This window comes from Chelonoidis abingdonii, chromosome 19 (genome assembly GCF_003597395.2).
Source record: "Chelonoidis abingdonii isolate Lonesome George chromosome 19, CheloAbing_2.0, whole genome shotgun sequence".
NCBI lineage: Eukaryota > Metazoa > Chordata > Testudines > Testudinidae > Chelonoidis > Chelonoidis abingdonii.
The window spans coordinates 31,937,847-31,957,117 of record NC_133787.1 but is presented as its reverse complement, the minus strand read 5'-3'; the positions used below and the strand labels follow the sequence as shown (position 1 = coordinate 31,957,117).

The 19,271-nt window shown below is 39.8% G+C and overlaps 1 long non-coding RNA gene across 1 annotated transcript in view; it reads right to left on the bottom strand.

Annotated features, from left to right (window-relative positions):
- Positions 1 to 17,505, bottom strand: part of LOC116828336 (uncharacterized) — a 50,104-nt gene extending 32,599 nt beyond the window's left edge. Inside the window, exons 1-3 of the long non-coding RNA XR_012657264.1 lie at positions 17,216 to 17,505; positions 14,103 to 14,220; positions 13,376 to 13,514 (exon numbers count right to left, since the gene is read on the bottom strand). This is a non-coding gene — a long non-coding RNA (uncharacterized LOC116828336). The remainder of the gene's footprint in view (positions 1 to 13,375; positions 13,515 to 14,102; positions 14,221 to 17,215) is intronic.
- Between the last annotated feature and the right edge of the window lie 1,766 nt (positions 17,506 to 19,271).

The window sequence follows — 19,271 nt, the reverse complement described above, 5'->3', positions numbered from 1 at the left end:
ACAGTCAGTTCAAGCAGCAGAGAATCCTGTGGCACCTTATAACAGACATTTTGGAGCATGAGCTTTCGTGAGTGAATACCCACTTTGTCAGATGCATGTTCAAGTAAGTTTTACAGTTCAAAGAGAATCACAGGATATCATTTAGCTTTTGGTTCATTCCACTTATCATTTTTTTCAGGTGCATTACTTTTCACCCATTTACTTCTAAGCTTCTGATGAAATAAGCTAGTTAGGGAGTCACTGTCAACTGGGACAGGCAGTTAGGAAGTCCTGGATTCTAGTGCTAGTTTTCACTCTGACTCGCTGTATAGTCTGGGCAAGTCACTTAACCTCCCTGCTAAATTCCCCATTCTGTACTGCAGGAATAATAACAGATCCATCTCATTAGCTAGTGTGAGGATGGATCAGCTGATGTTTTCAAAGCTTTTTACAAACATTAAGTGATATTTTTTATTATTGTTTTTTATTATTGCTACTGTTATTAATTGAGCTATTATTATGATCATGCTTGTTAAGCAAATGAGGGCTTAGTTTAATAAACAGTTAGTTTATTAAATCTTCAAAATGCTACAATTTCTACCACTGTGTTATTTGTTTGTAAACTTGTAATACAAATAGTCTATCCTGTGATTGAAAAATCAAATGGATGCAGTACAAGTATGATGCATCTGTAAATGAACCAACAGCCCAATTCTGACCCCGCTTTTACAGAAGTTTGATTTGAGTTTGCTTTTAAATTTGGGGAGAGCAAATGTGTGTTTTCAATATGACCATGGAATTTTAAAAAATTGCTATTTTTCAGTAGGAGTATCGCTTCCAGCATTAGTAGGACAAATTGACCTTTCTAGCTTTTTACAAGTAGACTTTCCCTTAGGAAGTTAATTTTAAAATCTTGCATCGAGGCAAAACAGAGTGGAGTTAGACCTCTTTTTTCGAGTCTTCAGATGAGTACAGCTCCCATCACACTGGATCAGATCAACTACTGCATAATGACTCCGTCTGTAAAACCAGTATAAGACTACTGAACTTTTTCCTGGTCATAGACCTTTTAATAGAAGAGCCTGTTCTATTAGGAACCAGATGTAATGCTGACTTCCCAAATTCTGTAATCTGACAAGTGAATTAATGGACCTTATATTACCCATAACAGGCTGCCGATGTAAATAGCAAATTCTTATTTTGACCAAAATGTTGTGTAACTAATAGAGAGGGCTCTAAAGGAAAGTGATGCTATTGGCTCCTGGCAGCTTTTTCTTGATATAAGAAAACAGCAGCATTGTTCCCTCTCTGTAGTCCCATATCTGAGAACCACACAGCACATTCTGAATTGCACAGGAGGGATGGAACAATCTGTATTGTGGGGGTGCTGAGAGCCATTGAAGCAAATTGTAAACCCTGCATATAATGGAAACCACTTCAAGCCAGGGAGGTGCAGCAGCACCCTCACACCTTCAAGTTCCAACACCTGTGGAATTGCATGAGGGAGATTACAGTGTATGGCTCAATGAAAGCTTCATAGTGAAGCCTGAGGCCATAAGAATGGCCCTACTGGGTCAGACCAAAGGTTCATCCAGCCCAGTATCCTGTCTTCCTACAGTGGCCAGTGCCAGATGCCCTAGAGGGAATGAACAGAACAGGTAATCATCAAGTGAGCCATCCCCTGTTGCTCATTCCAGCTTCTGGCTAAACAGAGGCTAGGGACACCACACCTTCCCATCCTGGCTAATAGGCCATTGATGGACCTGTTTCCTCCATGAATTTAGTTTCTAGTTCTGTTTTGCGTCTTGGCCTTCACAACATCCTTTGGCAAGGGTTCCACAGGGACTCTGTGTTGTGTGAAGAAAATACTTCCCTTTTATGTTGTAAAACTGCTGGATTGCCTATGTAACTTAATTTAGGTGACCCCTAGTTCTTGTGTTATGAGAAGTAGTAAACAACCTTCCTTATCTACTTTTCTCTTACACCTGTCATGATTTTATAGACCTTCAAATCCATTCTCCCCTTAGGCCGTCTCTTTTCCAAGCTTGGAAATAGTTGTCCCGCGCCTAGTCTTTATTTAATAGTCGCTGACTGCCTCATATTGGTAAGCCGTTCCATGACCAACTTTGTATGCCGTGGGTTTCTGAACTGCGCTGCCTTTGATTATCATTTACATTACCAGTTCGCTTCTGCACACTTGCGATGCTACACCCATTGTGCTAGGACACTGTAACAAACAATAGTGAGAGAGACAAACCTACCCATTTAACTGTTCTTAGATAGACGGAAGACCGGTGGGAGAAGAAAGAGACGCACTGAGGGTTTACCTCTACACTGCACGATATATTTTTTAGGGGCTAATAAACCGATATACAAACAGGATCTATAAAATCGGTTTAGGTTCCACAGTGGATCCCAAATCGATTGTTTGCGCCATGGTCCAAAGCTACCATCGATTTCAGGGAGATGGTGCGACTGTGGGTAGCTGTTCCTCAGCTATCCCATTGTTCCCACTTTTCCGTGTTGAGAGCCACCGGACTACCTGATGTGTGGCAGAAAAACATTATTGCCCCGGGGGTTTGTGGGAGTACAGCCTCACCCCTCACCTTTGTGAAGGCAGCCAGGACAACCCTCATTATTGGCGGCCTTTTTCGCGGAGTGCATTGAGCAAACGCCATAGCACAGGCATCTTTCCCCTTTTTTTTCACGTGTTTGGTTGTGGGGACAACTGAGGAGGCTTTTGATTCCCTGAAAACCACGCCAGACACTTGGTTTTGAACCTACAGACATTGGGAGCTCAGCCAATAGAATGCAAATTTAATTATTCAGAGACTGCTGTGACTGTGAGAGAAGCATGGAGTCGCGGCTCAGGGTACCCCCTCCCTCCCTTAATTTGAAAGCGTCCATTTGAGGTCTCTGGATTCCCGTTATCGCTTGTTCACGCACGCTGGTATCCTGGAGTTTATTTATTCAAACGCTTTGGCATTCAGTGTTCTGTAATGTTATGCCTCGTGATTACAACAGTATTTTTCTCCCCAATCAGCGATTCAGCCATAGGTATCTTCTGGCTTTTCGTTTACGGTCTATGGCTGTGAGCTCTTTTTCGATCAGGACTGCATCGCAGCCGCTGTCTGATCAGAGCTCCACGCTGGGCAAGCAGGAAAGTAATTATAAAGTTTCGTACGCGGGGTTTTCCTGTTTTACCTGCCCCGCTGCATCCGAGTTTCCAGATTTGCTGTCCAGAGCGGTCTCCAAGTCGCTGCACTCTTGGGGATGCCGCCGAAAGAGGCGGCTTAGTTATATAATCGTCGATTTCTTCCATTCCATACGAACCCTAATCCGTCAGTTATCCGCTAAATATCGAATTAGGGCTTGCCTACCTCCTCTCGTTTGGAGGAGTTCCGAAATCGATTTAAGGAGCCGTTTAACTCGATATTAATGACGACGTCGTGTGAACGGATACAGCGTTAAATCGGTATATCGGCCATTAAACCGATTTAAAGTCGCAGTGTAGACGTGGCCTGAGATGAAGCAAGTTGCCTAAGAATTACAGACTGCAGTTCAGTCTAGCTGTCAAATTTGCCTGCTCAGCAAGGGGAAGTGCAGACTTTGTGTCCCACTATATCATGGCAGTAGGGGAAGACAGAATCTGGCTCTTAGTGTGCAGATCCCTCTGAGAATGACATCGTCCTCACCTGACATGGAATTTCAAGTCCCAGGTGAGTAACTTGTCATAAATATAATGACCCATCGACCCTTAAAATAAACAGAATTCTCTGATACGAAGATCCAAAATTATCTGTTTTCATTTCCCTGACTGATCCAGGGAGATGAGAGATTTTCTGGCTATCCCAGAAGGAGGCCAGAAGAGACTGGATGCAGTTTAACTAGGCTGCAACTTTATTCCTAAATGTCACGGAGTACCCAGTAGATAAAAGTATACAGTGCAGGTAATTCCATAATCATTTACATATACCTGCAGTGGGGGGCCGCTGTCAGGCCTCCAGCCAACCCATTGTTTGGACCTCACTATCTCCCACCTCTAGAATGAGGGGCTATAAGTGACTGGCCATAGCAGTCATAGGAGCTTTGAAAATCCCCCTCTTTTGGGTCCTTTAAAGAATACCTCTCTTAAATCCCTTACCAATGCATTTTGTCAGATCACTGCATCCCTTCCCTGTGGATCCACCCCATACTTACATAACAAGTTGCAACATCCATAGCCTAGACCCTAAACTAAGCCCAGCTAAGCCCCTGGCCAGCTGTGGGGAAGGTTCAAAACCGTCCACCTCGCCTTGGCCAATCCAGTGGTCAGGAAAAACATTCCTTCCCGGCCCTTGAGAAGGGAGCAACTAGCACAAGTTCACAGCAGATCATGAAGAAACCTGGAGGCTGTAGCCCACGAAAGCTTATGCTCTAATCAATTTGTTAGTCTCTAAGGTGCCACAAGTACTCCTGTTCTTTTTTCTGGAATTTAACTACTTCAATAGGTGTGAGGGTGGGTGCTGTACCACCTGGCCCAGGAAAGGAGGGCTTTTCCAGTGCCTAAATAGTTTCCCCTCTCTTCTGGTCACCTGTAGGGGGATGGGTCAGCATCCCCATGCTGACAAAGTCTGAAGCTGCCACAGTGAGTTATTCTCTGGGTATCTAGCCCTTCAAGGGGCCACACACCTTTTCCTACACACCAGACAACAGCCCCCACAATGTGTGGTGAGGTCATTCTCTTATGGCACTTTATTGATGCAATTTGACCTTGTTGAGTAATGAAGCTCTTCCCTGATGTGAGAGGGGTGTGTAGGCGTGTGTGCGTGTGAAGCGCTCTTACTTTGCCTGTATTCAGTATTCTGGTAACAGATCACACTGACAACCAAAAATAGCAGGGCCTGAAAATATACTCACAAGAATGATTGTCATACGAGTAAGAATAGTTTCTATTTAACCCATTCTCTCATCAGCTCAGCCCACTGCAATCTTCTGATCTTCCTCTGGTGCTTTACCATAGCCCTGGCCAAGAGTCTATTCATGAAAAGTAACAGCCTAGTAGTAATAAAATAACTCTCATGCTGACAGTATGCAACTAATGTGGATTAAATAAAGTACATGTATGTCGTGTAGCAAAGCAAATGTATTGCTTCAATAATAGTAATGTACAAGCTCTCTTTAATATGGCATGACTTTGATTTTTGGTTACTCTGTTTTTCTGGCTGAATTCCAGGTCCAAACTTCTGTGCTGATTTACTCCCTCTGCAGCTCCATTGGTTTCATTGGGGTTGCACAGAATGTAAATCTGACCTAAATTCCCCCTGCAGATTCAACTGGTTAGAGTCATCTGTGCTTCTAATACAAAATTATTAAACACATTGCACATTCCATTCCAAAAGTGGCTGCAATGTAGGGAAGGATGAAATTATTGGTATAGTTGTTAGTATTATTTATTATTTGTATTATCATCAGCCCTAGTCATGAACAAGGATCCCATTATGCTAGAAACACAGAAAAAAGATGGTCCCTGTACCCAAAGAATTTACAATCTACACTAAGACAAGAGATGTATACAGACACTACGAAGAAATCCTCAGACAGTATTGTTCAACATGACTGGCAGTGGTGTCAGCACACCAGCAGTCTAATGGTTGTAAATTTTTTTTACAGGCATCATGACAGAGGAGAATTTTAAGGAGGGATTTGAAGGAGGATAGTGAGGTAGCTTTACAGATGTTTATGGAGAGCTCTTGCCAGGCATGTGGGGCGGCATGGTAGAAAGCACACAGGTGTTTCTCTGAAAATTTAACATATGGCTGATGGAAGCAGTCATTATGGGCTGATGGGAGATGGGAGTTGGCATCTCAATAGTGAATGAGAGATGATAGATTGGGGACTGATTGTGAAAGACCTGGAAAGTGAAGACGAGTAATTTGATCTGAGAAAGAAGGGGGAGCCAGTGCAGGGATGCAAAGAGAGAGGTGAGATGGTCAAAGCAATGGGCTAGGGTTATTATTCTGAATGAATAATAGCTTATTCTGAATGAATATGGGCCGTGCAGGATTGCTTTCGACAATGCCAGAGAAAAAGATGTTGCAGTGATCAAGACACAAGATTATGAGAGCTTGGTTGATAGCATAAACCAGTGGTGAGCAACATGCAGCCTGCACGTTGGCCCATCAGGGTAATCCGCTGGCGGGCCATGAAATAGATTGTTTACATTTCCGCAGCTCCCAGTGGCCGTGGTTTGCTGTCCCTGGTCAATAGGAGCTGCAGGAAGCAGCGGCCAGCATGTCTCTGCGTCCCACACTGCTTTCCACAGCTCCCATCGACTGGGAATGGTGAACCGCGGCCAGTGGAAGCTGCGGTCAGCTGTGCAAATGTAAACAAACTGTCTATTGGCCCACCAGAGGATTACCCTGATGGGCCACAGGTTGCTCACTACTGGCTTAAACTATGTGGATGGATGAAAAGGCCATATTTCAGAGACATTATGCAGAAAAAACTCTACATGGTTTAGCGATAGCATGGATATGAGGACCTAGAGACAGTTCTGAGTCAAAGAAGACATGCAGTTTATGAATTTGAGTATCACGAGAGAACATAGTCAAAAAGCAAAGGAGATTACAAAATTGTAAGAAGAGAAGCATGGTTGATAGTATCTAGGGTTACCAGATAGCACTGTGAAAAAACGGGACAGGGGGTAGGGGGTAATAGGCAACTATATAAGAAAAATGCCCAAAAAACAGGACTGTCCCTTTAATAATGGGACATTTGGTCACCCTAATAGTGTTGAAGGAGGCTGATAGGTCAAACAGGATGAGGACGGTTCTGAGACTTGGCTAGAGAGGTTCTAGGATGGAACTGGAGGAGAGGAACTCCAGACAGCGATTGCAAATAGTACCTTAAAGATGACAGGGAGATGGAATGGTAGTTGGAGAAGCAAGTGGGGTCAAGGATGGATTTTTTAAGATGGGAGAGATTGCAGCATGAATCTATTGTGTGAGGGAAAGAGCCAAAAGGGAGCGAGATTTTAGGAACAAGAATAGAGGATGGGGAGGAGAGTGAGTGTGAATGATATCAGATGGGATGGGGTGACTGGGGCAAATGGAGGGGATAGGGGAAGAGAGCAGACACCATGTTCCCATCCAATGCATATAGTTAAATTTGTAAACCATTTTGGAATTGGTTGATATGAAATGCACTCTAGAGGGACCAATATTTAAAAGCCAATGAGGGTCTCTAATGGTCTATATTTGTCAAAAGTTACAATGCAATGGTATTGGAGATTTCCCATTTGCTTCTCTTCTAAGTGTGGGGGTAATCTCTACTACAACACTGGGATCAGCAGTTCTTTCTGATGATGTTTTCTCCTGGGTATAAAAAAGTTTGGATTCTTTAATGGCAAGCACTGTATATTTGAAAGCTATCAGAATTGTCTTTTGTTTTAATCTGTTTATAGAATAGGAAAAAGTTAGTACTTCCATATTTACCCACACAGCAGCTGCTCATGGTACTTGAGATGCATCATCTACCCAACTGTCCATGGTTTCATTTACTGCAAACTTTTTTACCCATATGTTCATATTGTGCCAGATTCACCAGCCCAGAGACAGAGGGGGTGCATCTTATATCTCCCGTGTTCAGGAACTGCTGGGGATGATTTGGTCCCAGGCTAAAGCAGCCCTAAGAACTGCTGACTTGCACACCTGTTGCAGTGACTTTTCTGTGTGATTGCAGAACATAGAAGTCCCCTGCATAGAATGCTCTTGCCATGGCTTCTCCAACCTCTGACATGTCCCCTTCCTTCTCCAGTCTGCCCCATTGAGACACCTCCTGTATCTGGAATATTCCTAGAAAGGAAAGTTTACAACTATCCTTTGGCTCCTTAGTGCTGACCTAGCTGGTGCAAAAGAGCCACAGGACAACTAAAAATCTGACCTGCGTATTTTTGTATAACACTGAACGTGTCACCTAATAGGAGATATCCTTCAGATGTGACATTGCCATGGCAGCGATCCATGTCATCAATCCAGACTGATGCAGTGATGACATCAGACATACCCCTCTGGAGGCCAAGCATAATGTCATTCAAAGGTGTGGGCTCAGCAGGTAAGAATTCTCAGGCCACCAGCAAATGCCCTGGTAGTTGAGCAGACAAGCTCAAGCTCAACATCAGTGTGTGAGAGAATGAGTGTAAACTTGTACTTTAATCTGGGAACAATAAGGAGTTGTATCAAGCATAGTGCAGTTCCCATGTCTATTTCAAGTACAGGGGGCCTCCGCAGCATAAATAATGAGAGTAGAATAATACCCATGTGCATTTTTATGCAAAATATCCTATGGCTTAAAGCTACTGAACATACAAATGCTACATATTGCCTTTGTGGTGTGAATCCAAACCACATCTAGCCGCCAGTTATAAATATACTTTCTCCCTCAGATTGAGGAATACCAAGGGGATGCAATTGGATAAGAACAGTTCCACTAAAACTAGTTTTCTCACTTGGTGCATAATGAAATCAGAATGCAAAAGGAATGTGTGGAGGAGCACAGCTGGCAGGAATACATAAGCTTGAATTATTCTGTGTGTGTTTGCTCTCTAATAAAGCACCTTTTTTAAAATGCAGGTGATTTGTGTGGACATTTCTGTTTGAATATTAGTTTCAGGCACTTTCTACTACATGAGCAAATACAAATAGCCAGAACATCACATTCATGACAGTTACATGGTTGGTGAGCTGGGCTTTTACCCTACCTTCTTTTATTATGGTTATTTCAGAGCATTTGGCATTTACAACCACTTTGCTGAGTGCTGGAAAGTAAGAAATTGGATCTTAAAAACAAACAAACAAGCCACTGTTCATGCTAATACAAACAGGAAAAAAATAACAGCAAAAAACAGAGAAGGGAAGGCAGTATTATATGCGTTACCCAGACTTGTTTACATCCTGATTTTGCAAAAGGTACAGCTTGACCCCAGCATAACCTTGACATCTACACAGTAAGAGGAAACACTATGTAAATTAGTACAGTGAAAACAAAACAGGCAGGCAGAAGTTTCAGAGTGCACAAAAAACTGGAAATAGAGGCTTACCAAGTGCTTCTTCATGAGAGGGTTTGCATCAGCACAAAATGCAGCTCATCCATGAAGTGCAAAGGGCTGGCAAAAAGGGGAGTAACTAATTCCGCAAGACCATGCCCATTTTAGATGCTATGATAGTAGCAAACTTCCTCATCCAAATCTCCACCCAACCCTGCCTATTCAAAATATTAAACCTGTAGGACCATTCCTAACCTGATGGTTAGGGCTTCTGACATCCTTCTTCCTATTTAGATATTTGTGGGTAAGATGATATTCAGCAAGAATAAGGGTACCAGCATCTGACTCTACAGGTGAAATACACCCCAGTATAAAGGGCCAGCACAAGAGCTGAGCACCACCGAATACTTTATTTCACACGTATACCTTATTTCAGTAGGGCACAGGTCTTCACCCTGAGAATTAAAAGGGTATTTTCTCAGCACTTGTGTGTTTTATACCTTTCACTACACTTGAGCACCTGATGTTTCTAGCTTGTTTCTCTTGTTACTTTTCTTTACATCATCACTATATCTGCTCATGGATAAAGAGAAAATTTTATATAACACATTTAAATAAAAATATTTAATAAAAGCACTAGTTATCAGGGAGGCCACAAAGCTCTTGCGTCAGGTGCAAGCTAAGCCCAGAAAAATTATTCGACCATTGAAATGACACATGATTTTATGAGAACATTTAAGAGAAAAAGAAAATGTCAAAAGTGGAATGATCTCCAGTCAAAAGTCAAGGACAGTGCAGGCAGTTAAGGGACAGGGGTAGGCAGTCTGAGCCTTCATAAGGATCCTTCGATACTGCAAGAAACATCAGTAATAACTCTTATCAGCAATGTGGCAGTTTTCTTTCTGGGTTGAACATGAAAATACATGCTGAGCTAATTATCATTAGCATCAATGGAGGAAGCTTAGGGAATGGAGGACTTTGGTGTTATAAATCTATTTAGAAAAGAAATACAGGTCACACTTAATATTAAGGATACATTTATAAATAGTTCTTATAAATGGTTAATAAATGATTAGAAGGTGCCTTAAGCATATTATAGGCATGAATAGTCTGCGTTACAGATAGTTATAAGCACAGCAGAGTGTGTAATTAATGGATATAAACCACAGTTAATAGGGGCGATCTGTTGATTTGTTGGACTCTATAATGATAGACTAGTTGCTTATTAAAGATCTATTACCTATTTATGAACACATTATGTACATGCCTCTATATAAAGTATCCAAAATGGGAACGTTTGGCCTGATTCTGATGTTGTATTCACTAGTTTTAATGCCATTGGCTTCAGCAGAGTGACCACTCCCAATTTATACTGGTGTAAGTGAGATCAGAATAGTCCTGCTGTTTGCAGTAAGGGAGAAAACAACCAGAAGGAAAAAAAGTAGGATGGCCGAGAAGCTATGAATGCTAAATATGAAAAAGGGGAAGAGTGGTTTCAGCAGGTTCTTCTTGGTCATCTAATGCTTTTCCTCTCTGCCCAACATGCTGTGCAAGGGCAATAGGCAATATCAAGTTGATGGCAGGTCCCATCTATTATGTGCACAGTAAAAACTGGTTTTCCTTTCAGTTATAGAAAGGATAATCAAGAGCAACTTTACTGAAATCAATGGAATAATAAAGGTGTTCGGCTGGTGGGAGAGCAGAAGCAAGGAAAGTAAAACCTCCCTACTGCATGTGAAAAGTCTTCTGACTCCTGTAGAAAGTTTGTCCTGGAGAAACCATGAAATTAGCTAGTTGCCAAGTTTAGAAGCAGGGTAATTTCAGAACCCTCACATGAGAGCAGATTCTGTTGTTTCAAAGTTTTAAAACCATGGCAAGGTTAATCCTTCTATTCCCATGTTGGTTGCTTGGAATTTTTTCTTGAAATGCTGATCTACATGGTAAAGATCTACCAAAGGGTGGGTCCAGGTTACAGGAAGCAGAAGGACAATTTAAAGCCGTCTTTGCCCTTGGTCCTCCATTTCTGCCAGGATAGACTAGTTTAGAGATACCCTATATCTTGGTCAGTTCTTTCTTCATCTGTGACACTAATGTCTAAACAAGGAGATATATGTAGCCTGATCATGTTGGCTTGCAATCTGTAAGCCACAGGTGGAAGACTATAAACTTTATTTCTTTTGCTGTATTGTATCTGACCTGTAACTTTTTTTGTCTTATTCTATCACCTTTTAGATACACTAAATTAACTTTGAGAAAGACAAAGCAAGATTAAAAAAACCTGATGCCATCACATCTTATCATGTAATATGCGAGCATACAAATGTTTTCAAAATAAATTCATTAAGGGTCAGAATCTGATACCCTTACTCATGCTGAGTAGCACCTTACTCTAGGAGTACCCCCATTGATTTTGATAGGACCACTATAGCACTAGATACTATTCATCATGAGTAAGGACGGCAGAATTTAGTTGGTAATGTGTCCGTACTATAATATTGCTCTCTGTCAACATTAAATCTAACGTGAACTCTAACTGCAAAAACAAACTTCACTCTCCAGCATTCTGGGAACCACTAAGTTCTGGTGAGTTTAAAAATTTAGCTTTTGGGTTCACTCAGCCTTCAGATTTTGGCCATGAGACAGAATTTTGCTTGAAAATAAATTTATGAAATAACACTAGAAGTGCAGATTCTGATTATTTAATTTGCTTGGTGGTTAAAACAAACTATTTTCATCCACTGAGTAGTTCAGCAGATTTACTTTATTTGTTGCATAAACATATTTGTCTGGCTTCTTTTATGATTTGGTATTAAAGGGAATCAGTTGTCAAACCCTCTTTCTACTGTGTCTGCTTAATAAGGAAATATATCATGAGAGTGATCAGAAACTGAATTCTAATAAAATGCTGGTACATTACTAAGCAGAATGTAGTTTATCGTTCAAGATGACAAGTAAGTCATGGAGTTAAAAATAATGAAATGACACCACCTAGGAGTAATTTTTTTGAGGGAGTGTAGATACTTCTTAATACTGTGAGCAACGAGAAGCACTTGTTGCTTTCTCAGTATTTTTAGAGAATGTCAAGATAATTTAGTTTGATAGTGTCAATGTGGAACTGACACTGGTAACTCATTTTCTTATATAATGAAAAATGTAGTCGTCTCAAATAGTGGATCAATATTTTCCCAATTTTTTTTTCAGATATCTTATGATAAACTAGACTTTAATTATTGCTGACTCTATATTTATATTCTTTTCCATCACACATCTGTACATAAGACTTTCATTATTGTTTTTGATTTCAGTGTACTGAAGTGTCTGCACAATTAGATCTCAGTTTTAATTTATTGTGAGACTTCAAGCTGGTTCTATAAATACAGCTTTCATGACTCCAAGCACCACTTATTTGTGACAGTTTCTATATGATTTTCATTGTTTGAGTTCACTGCTAAATTATCTGAAAACATAATACTATGACTAAAGGCTAAATTGGGGCGCTGATAAAAATGCATAATACTTAAACAGTATTACTGACTCTTAATTTAATAAGACAGCACGAGCCAGATGAATATAATTTGAAAAATGAAAGTAGAAGGAGAAAATAATTTGCTGTCCAACTACCATGAAAACATTGTTTTGTCAGTTGCAGTAACTGTCATCCCAGATGTGTTTGAACCTGCATGTGGACACAGAGCAATGTTGGACAGGCTGCTGTTGGACAAATAAACAAGGGATGAACATTATACACATTATTGATATGTGTTTTGTTTATCAGTATTGCTTATTTGTACTATAGTGGTACTTATAGGTGGATTATAGGTTACAGCCAAAATCAGGGTCCCACTGTGCTAGTTGCTATACATACATACAGCAAGAGATGATCCCTGCCCCAAACAGCTTACACTCTAAATAAACAAGACAGACAAAAGTTCGTTAGCCCCATTTTACAGATGGGGGACTGAGGCAAAGAGAGATTAAGTGCACACAAGGAGCCTTTGGAAAAGCCAGTAACTTAAACCACAATTCCTGAATCCCAATCCACAAATTTTAGATGCAAGACCATCTTTTCCCCCTAACAAAGACTGTGTTTTGAGTGTAACTGGAAATTTAAAAAGTGTGGGAAATGTAATTAGTAGTCACCATGATGTACAAAGTAAGTAAGTACTTCTTTAAGTAAGGTGAAAGTGAACCCCAAAGGGAAGAAAATAAGAGAAGACATTTCATGTTGGTAGAGGATAATTTTAAGATAGAGTAGGAAGTATATAACTTGTCTAAGTGATGAAGGGAAAAGAAAATGTTGATTTGACTTTAATTTATGAGTGGAGGAGGAAAACAGCAAAGGCGGAATAAATAAAATAATTTTTCACTCACTTGTGATTAAGTATTGGCACAGAAGATCACACCAGATTTCTGTCAGGTCTCTGCAACATTTAAGCACCAACAGTGGTGAATAGACAATGGTGCAGTGTGAGCGTCATCTCTGGATTTCCTTGTTTGGGGGGAATTTTATCTAAATAGGAAGAAAGAAATGAGGCAACTCCTGTAGGTCATACAGAGAAGGTCATAGCTAGAGCATAGCTGAGAACCAGCAGCTGAACCAGTACTCAATAAATTTCACCGGGGAAGGGCCTGACTAAAGGAAAATGGGGTTAATTATTAGATACGTATGAACTGGGGAGAGTTAAAGAGATAATTAGCCCATTAGCTAGCAGGGCCAGTATAAAAGTAGATCTCTTCCCTCTCTTCTCTCTTTCAAATGGGGTTTGTATGTTATTGGAAACAGAATTGCTGCACAGTACTGTTAAGGATGGTGTTTGAGATAAAACAAATTATATGTTGGTGTTTACAAACTGGAGGTTTTGTAGTCATTTGTACAAGAAGATAGAAGCAGGGAACCACACCCTATCACAATTGCATACCAGTGGAGATGGAGCAGGAGTGAACATTTGCAAGTCTATTCAAATATGTCCTGCAAGTGTCCATGCAGATACAAAGAAAATGAGAAATATGGTACACAAGTTGGCCCCAATTCAGCAAAACACTGAAGCGTGTGCTTCCATTTATTCCTACTCAGCAAAGAACTTAAGTATGTGCTTACCTTTAAGCATGTGCTTCATTTCTATGAAATTCAATGGGTGCTTTGTTGATCTGGATCAAGGCCATGCAGAACAGAAACAGCATTGTGAACATTGTGGAAATAGGGGCAGTGTCCTATTCTAGGGCAATACACAAGAGCGCAGAGCTGGACAGAGAAATGTAATGCTATGGTTGTCTCATCTATCATTAGTACTCTGTCAGCAAGAAACTCAGTCAAGGAAAGAGACCTGTAAGAGCCATAAACAAGATATTCTGAAACAAACAAGTTCTTCATTGAGTATTAGACCAACCTCACATCTCCCCCTGCATAGGACAGATTTTTCTTGTACAGGATGGCTACCTGTGCTTCACCCACGGAAACTTATGCTCCAGTATGTCTGTTAGTCTATTAGGTGCCACAGGACTCTTTGTCACTTTTTACAGATCCAGGCTAACACAGCTACCCCTCTGATATTGTGCACATGCTGTTATTCACAATGATTTTCATTATACAATCAAAATTTGACCCGATTTTCTTTCTTCTTTGTTTTATTTCATTTAACCCTAGTGGTTTGTATCATCCTGTAGAGACTCTCTCCACTACCTTACTCAATCATCTCTGCTTGAATCTCATAGCTGTTTATATTATAGACCGCAAGGATGAGCTGTGGCCCACTGATAACCAGCTGAGATGAACTGCATAAACCATTCCATGCTTTCAATCTTTGCATGATATTTTTCTTGTTCATGTGAAACAATAATTAACTTCCTGTGCATCGGTGCTCAGCTTATGTTCATTTTAAGCCGTGGTCATATCTTCAACATGAATTGCTACTGAGTCTATAAAAATGATGTCACAATAAAAGTGAGTATCTTCAAGCCTGCCCTTGTACCAAATGACAAAATAAAACTCCTCTCCAACAAATTCTTGCTCCTTATTAAATATAAATACTCTGACTCATGTTCTTTGGTTAGAATAAAGGGTGTAGTGCTCTATATGCATTTGAGACTGAACATTTCAGTCACATGTAGTTTAATTAGTATAAAGCATGGAGAGTAAAGTACAATCTTAGTTGTTTGCTTTGGTTGTTATGGAGTGGGCTGATGGAAAGCAGAAGGTATAAATAATGTCAGGTTGGTTAAAAAGTAAGGACAATATATTCTACTCAGAAGATTTTATTTGTAAGTAAAGGAGGTCCTAAATTGTTTCTGTAAACCAAAGCAGGCCAGATATTTTTTTAAAATCTATAGTTCGATGACTAATAGCTAGAGTTGGTCAAAATGAAAATCTATTTGGGGGGAACTTTTTGCTAAATTTCAGAATTGTTTCCATTTTGTATTGTTTTTTAAATAAACTCACTTTTGTTTTTGTTTTTAAAAAATCAAACCCTCAAAAATTATCCCTGATTTTTTCTTTTTTTAAAAAAGGTTCCCAACATTCTCAAAAATATCAAAAATGTTATAGAGCTGGTTAACAAATTTTTCATTTTAGTCACCATTTCAATAACAGCTTTCAAACTGTTGTCTTTTTTTTTTTTTTTTTTTTTTTAAAGGATAGTAGAACCTCAGAGTGACGAACTGACCAGTCAATCACACACCTCATTTGGAACCAGAAGTATGCAATCAGGCAGCAGCAGAGGCAAATAGAGTACAGTACTGTGTTAAGCATAAACTACTAAAAATGTAGGGAAAGTTACATTTTTTTTTGACAAGGTAAGGAAACTGTTTCTGTGCTTGTTTCATCTTAAATTAGCATTTTTCTTCTTGCATGGTAAAGATTCAAAGCTGCATTAAGTCAATGTTCAGTTGTAAACTTTTGAAAAAACAAACATAACATTTTGTTCAGAGTTAGGTACATTTCAAAGCTATGAACAACCTCCATTCGCAAGGTGTTCGAAACTCCGAGATTCTACTGTATTGATTTTTTTTTTTTTGCAAAATATGAAGTTTACCTTTTTCACAAAAATTTGTTTTACAAATGGCTATTTCTATGGGGAGAAAACTTTCATTTGAAAGATTTTGATCAGCTCTATTATTAGCTTACTTAATTTAGGAAAAAAATCTACATATATGTAATTTTTACACCATATATTATGCATTAAAATTAGAATAGCTTTAATTTAGGAGATCTGGTAGTGACCTCTCATACTTAGGTTGCCTAACACTTTCCATTCTAGAAGTTTCTTGTGAATTTTCTATGAGAAGCATTAATGCCTCTGTTGCTTGCAGTAGCCTTTAGATAATCAGCAGGGAGGACCCCCCAAGCTGTGGACGTGTTTTCTCTTTGTCCCTTGAAATTCAGTTCAGATTCGTTCTACTGCAAAATGTTAGCTCCTGCCCAAAATCACAATTTCTCTTCTCTCATATAAGTTCCTCAGGAAAATTTTATCAGCTTTCCAAAATCACTGAGCACTAAAGGGTCTAGCTCATGCTGCCGCTAAAGCAGCAATAGCCATTGACTACATTGTGCTGGGGGCATCTGAAAGCTGACAGATCAGCTATAACAGGTGTGGGGATGGGAGGCACACACAAGGCTGAGCTTCCCTCATGAGTCCCACCCCCACCTTATCTAATGCATGGCCCCAGCAACTCATCCCCTCCTTTGGGAGCATCACATGGATGCAGCACATGATATCAGCAGCCCATCCCCCGCGACTCTTGGATAACAGCCTTCTCCTGCTACCAGCTAATGTAGTTAGTCCTGTAGCTCTAGTGGTAGAATGACCCTGCTAGTGATGCACGACGATGGTGGTAGGGGAAGATTTTTACATTTGTGCATAATAAAATTATTCTTTACCTTTATACTTAAAAAAGGAATTAGTAAATTGCATACAAAATACTTTAAATTTGTTAGATTGCAAAGTGAAGTGCTCAAAAGTCAGGAAATGCCAGAATTATGCATCCTTATGCAGCCTTAATTCATCCCCCACTGTGTGTTTGCTAATTATATAATAATTTACTGTTTTTCCCACAGGACCCTGGCCTCATTCAGTGCTTACACTGGATGCACAAGAGGGCCAAATTAAGGTTGCCCAGGCAACCATAAATCTGAGATTTCCTCACTTTGCAAGTTATATAACATTCTTGTAGTGTAGTTTTTTGTGTGTGTATATAAATTTTATCTATGGCTAGTACTTATTTCTTTCAGATGACACTGGTACATTCACTGAATCTCCCAGTGGTTCTGTAATTGTTATCATTAGAAACAGTTCTTGGGCAATGGCTTGGCAGTGCTGGATTGCAGATGCAATTCTTCACTTGCTGAGTCATAGCTCCTTTGCTCTTTGATAAGGCATGTTTCACTGTTCACGTGTCACACTCTGTGACTGTCAATCGCAAGGTTACGTTAACTCTTCACAGGGTCTGGAAAGACTCAAGCTATTGATAGTGCTCTGCCCAGTGAGATCGTTTTAAAGTTTTACTTTATCTCTCATTACATATACTAGACTCTTTTATGCAGCGTTATTGTGGGCCCACCTCCTTGTAAAATAAGCAGTAGACTTCAAAATGTTGTCATGCAGAATCAAGATTTTTATACAGAGAAATATTCTTGTGGGTTTAAACAGTCAAGTGCCCACATTTCAAGGTAGCCTATACATAGCCATTACATCTTCTTAAACTATATTATACATACAAATATTTGGGTGTGCAATTTTGGTATCCCAGACACAAATCAGGTAGGAGACCAGTATAAACTGGGTATGTTGACATTTTCTTACCTTATTTGTCTGGGCATTTTATATTTGCATATGCACCTGAGATGCTGACTACCCCAAACTGATGCACCAAAAAATACGTAGTCCAAACATTGCCTGTGCCTTTTGGTGAGTACAAACATAGAAACAGCTATTGAAATGTTGGCCTCAAGTGATGAAAGCCAACGTCCAACTTACCGAAGGCCATACAAAATTGGATCAGACTTTTATGTCTAATAAATGAACATGTCCTTTAAAAAATAACTTTTCTAGGAAGATTATCCTGTAAAAGAGAATACCAGAATCCTGCCTTACAGAAGACCAGCCATTATTCTATATGCAGCCACTTTATGTTCACAAAATCCCTGCCCTCCTCATGCTTTCCTCAGTTCGCATGGCAAATCAAAATTAATACAAATTAAATCAATTAAATTTGTGCATAACACCACAATCAGGGGAATGTGCTACAAAAGTTTGTGTACATAGAGATGAGCCAATTGCTTTACAATTTTGATTGCATTAAAAAACTACATAACAAAAGTGATTCACACTGAATAATATTTTATTTAATCAGATATGTCCAATATATCACCCAATCATATTGCCTTCTAGAGGGACAATATACAGTATAAAACAGTGTGAAAACTGTTTCCCTGATGTTCTCTAAAAAGAATCAGCTTTTAACTAAACGGTGCTCACTTTTTCTTGAAGAAGGTGCTCTTTATCCCGAGATAACATAAACTTAGTTTGATGTGGAAGTTGTCACAGTAACTAATTATTTTTTATTGAACAACAAGAGTAAACACAATAGCTGCAAACTCTTCCCACCTTCCCCCCAGCATATCTTGGCAAGCAAGTTAAAAAATCCCGGGTGCACCATCAATTAGGGACAGTCCTGATACTTGAGGCTTTGTCTTATATAGGTGCCTATTACCCCCTACCGCCAGTCCCAATTTTTCACACTTGCTACCATCAACATATGCAGTCATCTTCCCCACCCTCCTCAGTTTTTTTTCTTTCAAATTTGACTAGATGTACACTTAATTGTGGGTCAAAATGGGGCATACAACTTTCTTATTTAGCTTGTTCCTGTACTGAAACATCCTTACTCATATTGTTATACTGTCTATTCACTGTGGTTATTTAGGTAATTATGGTCAAAGTTTTCCCTAGTTACTGTCCATCTTTCAGCCTACTTATATGGCCCTCATCACCATAGTAGGTTAGCCTCATGCAACTCTGGCTTCGTGAATTCAAGTTTTCAAGTAAGGTGTGAGTAAAGACTGAATGAAGAACACAAAGTTTGACAGGATGATAGGATAGCATGATAGGGAAAGGAAAAAAAACACAACAGATGACTTTGAGGTGATCTCACTCAGGTGAGTCAAGGTTGCAAGATCAGATCCTAACTAAAAAAAAACCAATCTAGGGTATACAGTAAAAATGAAGTGACTCAGCAGAAATGGGGGATTCAGGCAAGAGCTGGTGTGTAGTAG